The following is a 6,663-nucleotide window of genomic DNA, read 5'->3' as shown; positions in this document are numbered from 1 at the left end:
TACAACCGTGACATACGCGCATAAGGTTTTTGCTTCATTTTCTTTTTTTTTAATACTAGAACCATTGGTTCATTTATGGATTCACTTAGCACATTTATGTGAGTGCCAGGTGTGTTAAGTTTTTACCCCTGGAAATACAAAGGTTTATCTCTTTCTTTTTTTTTTTTTTTGCAACGTCCATCACCAACATGTTTTAATAAAGGTGAACGTACACATTTGGCTTCCTCGGAATGTTCACTTCAAGCAGATATCTCCAAGCAGACGGTCAGTCTTCTCTGGCCTTTGATGGGATCTGGCATCTTCGTCTCTCCTTCCCTAAGTTCCTGCCTTCATGGCGGGGAAAAGGCTCGTGGAAACCAAATCCTGGAGGTGGATGTTGTCTGCTGAGACACAGCATCAGCCCTTCCTCTGGAGGCCAACTCCCAAATCCAGTTGACCTCCCTTCTCTTTCTTTGAAAATGTACACGTTTCACACATCTGGGCCCGCCCGTTCCTCCCTACCCATGGTATCCATGCCGTGGGGTCCATTGCTGGAACACCAGGAGCTGCCTCTATGGAAAGACCAAGCCACCCCTTGACAGCAGGGATGGCAGAGAATCCAGGGAGGAAGGATTCCTGGTCCCCTGGCCCGCACGGGAGCAGGTGGCTGGGGGGAGCATCTTTCTGTTTCTCGGTCCATTTGGCCACCCACCGCGCTCAAACTCCAAAGCACTGAAACCTGACTTAACTGTTTTCTTGCCCCAAGAGTCACCAATCAGCCTGACCAATGAGGCGGCCAGAAAAGAAGCCCCCTGGCGCGACTTTTGCTGCTTCCAAAGGGGAGGCCCCTGCTTTGGTCGTGGACTTGGTTCTCACCTCCCTTTTGCCTCCATCTGCAATTCCTGGGGGTAAAAGCTTTCTGAGGCTGTCATCTAGTGCAAGCCCAGCTGTCCTCGTGGCCACATTTGGATCCCCTGGAGCCAGGGACAGCAACTCCAGGAGGGGGCCAGGTGGAGGCACGCGGCTCAAGTTCAAATGCATGTCCATCGGCCAGAGTCTCCGCTACTCAGCCCTGGGAAGGCAAAGCGAGGGGCCCCTTCCCTGGGAGCATTTCTCAGACCCAAGAAAAAGCTGCTCAGGCCACACCCAGGTCACCTGCAATTTCAAAGAAGAAAGCCTGGGGCCGGGGATTGCAGGAGAAACCTAAGAACAGGTCCAGCGGGTGAGTGGCAGGTCTCACAGGGGTCCCGGCCTGGAGTGTATCTACAAAGATCTTTCGGTTGTTGTTCACCGAGGCTGGGACCGGCTGACTCTGGATGGTGTCCAGCTGGCTACCGGCGTCACCAGGCACTGCTGAGGTGGCAGTTTTCCCATGCAGATCCACAGGTTATTAACAAACCCCCACACACATATACGGAGAACCCCCCAGAGCAAATGCCTCCCCAGCCCCGGATGGATCTTGATAAATATGAGAAAACAGTCAAGACACAAAACCTCATTGGTCCAGGTGGCACCCTTGGGTGAGTTCTTGATGTGGGCAGTGACGATCGGTGCCCCCGCCGGGCTCCAGCAGCTCCCCGCTCTCTACAGCCTCAAAAACCAGCTCAGCCCCCCATCAGTCCCTACTCCTGAGAGCCCGAGTTCGACCTAGCGACACCTGTGTCGTGCGTCCCTCGGCCGACCATCTCCTGGCCCCACTCCCAATGGCTGGACTCCTGCAGTCCACGGCCTTTGGTCTCAATGGGCAAAAAGCAGGAGGCCAGGGCAGCCAGGAGGCAGCAGCCACTGTAAACCACCAGCGTCAGGTACACGGACGATTCCAGCATCACCTGAGCAATGAACGGGGTGATGAGCGCGCCCACCCTTGCCATGCCACTGCAGGTGCCCAGGCCCAGAGCTCGGGTCGCCGTGGGGTAGACCTCAGGTGTGTAAACATAGGCTGCTTGGAAGCCTCCAGAAATAAACGCTCTTGCAATGAAGAGTAACAGAGTGAGCATATTTCTTCCAACACAGATAAACAGCAGGAGGATGCAGAGGGAGAAGATGACGAAGCACAGGGCCATGGTCTTCTTGCGGCCCAGGCGGTCGATAATCCAGAGAGTCACAAGAACACCTGGGAACTCAGACAGGGTGGTCCACAGCAGGTCCATGTAATCCTCCTCACTCAGGTACTCACAGGCCAGGCTGCATTTTGCCTCTACTGCCTTCTTCCGGCTGGAGGTGCTGCAGACATCTCCTGCCTGGAAGAGCTCAGTGGTGAGCAGAACTAATCCCTAGTAAGAGAATGCATTGGAAAACCATATAAACCACAGCAGCAAGGTTGTCCATCTAAAATGGGGTGTGAAGAGGTCCCTCATTTTGCCTCGGTCTTCCTGTCTGGATATGATGAGTTTCCCCAGAGGCATGGGGGCTCCGTTTTCTGTGGCTATCCTCTTTAAGGTGGTGATGGCCTTTTCCTGGTTTCCGGACAGCACATCATACCTTGTGCTCTCTGGCAGCCAAAAACACAGAACAGCAAAGAGGAGGAGTGGGACAGCCGAGAGGATGAGCAGCCAACGCCAGCCCAGGCTGGGCATCACAAACACAGCCAGGACAACCTCGAACACTGTCCCGATGGCCCAGAACACCTCAATCAGCAAAATACACTTAGCTCTGGCTTTCATGGGAAGGAACTCAGCATACAGCGTCACCGACTGGGGGACCCCTCCGATCCCGAAGCCCACCAGGCCCCGGAGCACCAGGATCCAGCTGTACACGGGCGCGAAAGCACTGAGGATGCCATAGTACAGGGTCCAGAGCACACTGATCTTCAGCCCTGTTTTCCTGCCTTACTGGTCTGAGATGTTTCCCCAGAGGGTAGAATTGGACATCATGCCGACAAAGACCACCGAGGTCAGCAACGCCACCTGCCAGCTGGGCAGCCGCCACTCGCAGTGCAGCTGCGGCGCAAGGATGCTCAGGATCATCATCTCCATGGCGTCAGCCATCCAAGCCAAGCCGGTGAGAACAGAGGGCTTCCATTGAAATTTTCCAAAACCAATGGCTTCCACCGCATCTTCCACCATGAAAGTATCGTCAGTGGGATTGGCAAACTCCTTAGGCACAGCTGCCCCATCATCCAGCTCGACGGCCTCTAGGCCTGCACGGACCCCTTCAATCTGGACCTCATGCTCTCCCGAAGCCGTGTCGTCCTCTGACCTTGCACTCTCGCCTGTGCGACGGAATTTCACCACCGGCAGCTGCCTTAGCTGGAATAAGTCCTCCTCCATGTCCGCGCTGCGCCAGGACGAGCCCTTTTCATGGCCCTTACATGGTGGTGGTGGATGACGAGGGCTCGGGGGCTTCAGCACTAGGGCTCTGGACCGCGCGGCTTCCTCCCTCGGTGGCAGCTGTTCCGGGGAGGGAGCCGCCAGGGGCCAGCCCAAGAGACAAAGCCGCCGCCGCCACAAAGGTTTATCTCTTGATTTAAGACATTCATTAGGCACATATGTGAACATGTTAAAAGCGAACTGTGTCACATTTTCCTCAGGTTTACAATAGGAAGGAAAAACACACATGAACAAAATTGTTTCAATGGTTAAATTATGATCCTGATTCTTCCTATAAACCGCCTTTAGAAAGAACACTCTAATTCACTTGAAGTTGTTCACATTTCCCCTAACTTGATGAAACAACTTTTCTCTTTAGTGTGATCATCTACGGCTGTAATGAATGAAGCCTCTCAATTTGACTGCTTGGTGGAAAAAGCAATGAAGGAAACATTGTTCATTTTCTTTTTATTGGCATCAGTAGTATTCATAACAGATTGTTATCTTGAGCATTTATTTTGGCAATGACATATTTGTAAAACACCAGACAGACCCCTGACTTGCTTAACAAGCTGGTATCCTGAGTCTGAGGAGTTTGTGCACGTGGTCATGTCCAGCCACGGGATACAAGTGTTGAAACTAGTGGCTGTCCCAGGGGTACTCAGTCGGGATTCTCTTGTGATGAGGATATTACTGATGAGAAATTTTTAAAGACCCGAGGGAAAACCCTCCCTTGATTATGGAACACTTCCAATATATCTGAGTGCAGTTGGAAATGTGTATGTAATATCCTGATGGGAGCTCTTCTCTACGTGTCCAAAGTTGTTTAGGCAAGTTCATCCAGAAATACTCCCCAAATGTAGCTAAACTTCAAAATTTAAATGGCTCATGTCCTAGTTTCAAACTATTTCACTGTGTGCTTCTATTTGTCCAGTCTATTCGAATAATACCACACTGATTTGAAAGAAGGAAATATTTTATCTGTTTCATTTATAAAGTCAATAAATTTATTCTGAGTGGCAGGTACCAAATTTATTCAAATTTATTCAATATGTGGCAGGTACCAAAGACTCAATGATGGGTGAAAAAACACCACCTCCTCCATGAAGGAGCTTTAGTCTTTAAAGCAACAGGTGTTTCTGCAATTCTATACTAGTACTAATAAGAGCTTCTTTCCGCTGATTCATTACAGTTTGTTTGAGCATCACAATAATCCTGGGGTAGGCGAAGCTGGTTTTACAATCTCCGTCTGACAAATGAGAAACGTGAAGATGAGAGAAGTTATGTGTTTTTTCCCAAAGTCCCACAACTTATAAATAATAGATCTGAGATTCAAGCTCACTTGGTCTAGGGGTCCCTTTTATAGAGTCAAAAGTGCTCTTTGATCATATTTTAGACTTGATATTTCTTGAAGGCACACAATTTTCTGCTTGCGGTAGTCCAGAGTAAGGGTTAGCAAAATATGGTCTGTGGGCCAAACCTACCGCCACCTGTTTTCAGAAATAAAATTCCATTGGAACACAGCCACACACATTCACTTGCTTTCATGCTACAACAGCAGAGCTGAGTAGTTGCAACAGAGGTTGTATAGCACAGGGGTCCCCAACGCCCGGGCCACAGACCAGTACAGAAGGAGGTGAGCAGCAGACGAACAAGCGAAGCTTCACCTGCCGCTCCCCATCACTCCCCACTGCTTGCCTTACTGCCTGAACCACTGCTCGCATTACCACCGCTTGCATTACCACTGCTAGCATTACCGCCTGAACCACTGCTCGCGTTACCACTGCTCGTATTACCACTGCTAGCATTACCACCTGAACCACTGCTCGCGTTACCACTGCTTGTATTACCACTGCTCTCATTACCGCCTGAACCACTGCTCGCGTTACCACTGCTCGTATACCACTGCTCGCATTACCGCCTGAACCACTGTTCCTATTACCACTGTTCACATTACTGCCTGAACCACTGCTCGCGTTACCACTGCTCGCGTTACCGCCTGAACCATTCTCACCACCATTCCCCCCGTCCGTGGAAAAATTGTCTTCCATGAAACCAGTCCCTGGTGCCAAAAAGTTTGGGGACTACTGGTATAGCACACAAAGATTAACATACTATTTCTGGCCTTTTATAGAAGAAGTTTGCTGACCCATGTCTGCAATATTAACTTAACTTCTCTTCCCTTGATTTGTAAAAATTAATTAATTAATTAATTGTTCTTGGCCGCTCCATGCAGACATGCGGGATCTTAATTCCCTGACCAAGGACTGAACCCTTGCCCCCTGCAGTGGAAGTGCAGAATACTAACTACTGGACCGCCAGGGAAGTCCCCCTTCATGTTTATCTTTGGCCAGGGTCATGGGTCATTCTGACACCAGGATCAGGGTTCAGCCTAGGGCTATCAAGATGACAGTTCCGCAAATTCTACCATTCATAAGGGTTTTCTCCATCTACTTGTCCTCAAATTTTGCCTCATGTCCCTACCTCTTCTGGTAGACTTAGGGCCCCAGAAGAGCATATGACTTCATATCCAAAGGAGGAAATATTGTGCATAAACAAGGACTTGATTTGCTAAAAAACTGCCCTCATTAACTCTATCCTAAAGCCATGGCATATCCTTTCTCTGTATGTAACGTCTAACTTGAGAAGAGGCTACCCAAGAATGCAGTTGGGTGCACTGGACTTGGTCCAAAAGTCAAAATGACTCTCTAAGACCAATCCTGTGCTTTCCCAACTGTGCCTGAATTTGAAACAAGTTCTCCTTATTTTGCAGTTCCAGCGGAAGACCAAGCAAATGTGCGTAATTAATGGTCAGGGTTTCCATTCACACCGCCCATGCTTCTCCGCCCAATGCACCCTTTTTGATGCCCTCACAGCAATTTGTATCCATCAGTGACAGTCTCTATGCCTGGCACCTTCAGTGCCTATTAATTCAATAAACAGGTCCTGTAGTATGCCTTAAGCTCTCTCTTTGACACTAGGAAAGTTGGGGAAAGAGATGAGAGCCAGTTAATCCAGATCCCTACACTGACAAAAACCTCAGATGCACTTTTGGCAGCATCTACAAAAGAACTTACACTTAGAGTCACTGTGCTACACCAGCAGAATTACACTTGATTCTGGACTATGGCACTTAGAGTCTACTTTGAATTAATATTGCTTTCTATTTCTGCAATAACTTGTGAATAACATTATAAAATTACATTTTTTGTGGTAAAAATATTAATTTGTTAAATGTAAACATTTTAAATATACCACAATATGTATCACACTGCTTTTTTTTAATGAATTTATTTATTTAAAATTTTTTTTAATTTTTGGCTGTGTTGGGTCTTCATGGCTGCATGCAGGCTTTCTCTAGTTGCGGTGCGCAGGC

General features: G+C 48.7%; 1 pseudogene; it reads right to left on the bottom strand.

Moving 5' to 3' along the window:
• Positions 1 to 1,601: 1,601 nt before the first annotated feature.
• LOC114887200 lies at positions 1,602 to 3,365 on the bottom strand (annotated as a pseudogene).
• Positions 3,366 to 6,663: the final 3,298 nt, after the last annotated feature.

This window comes from Monodon monoceros, unplaced genomic scaffold (assembly GCF_005190385.1).
Source record: "Monodon monoceros isolate NGI ecotype Baffin Bay Population unplaced genomic scaffold, NGI_Narwhal_1 Super_Scaffold_7, whole genome shotgun sequence".
NCBI classification, from domain to species: Eukaryota; Metazoa; Chordata; class Mammalia; order Artiodactyla; family Monodontidae; genus Monodon; species Monodon monoceros.
The sequence above is the reverse complement of the archived record's forward strand: the minus strand, read 5'-3'. Positions and strand labels throughout refer to the sequence as shown.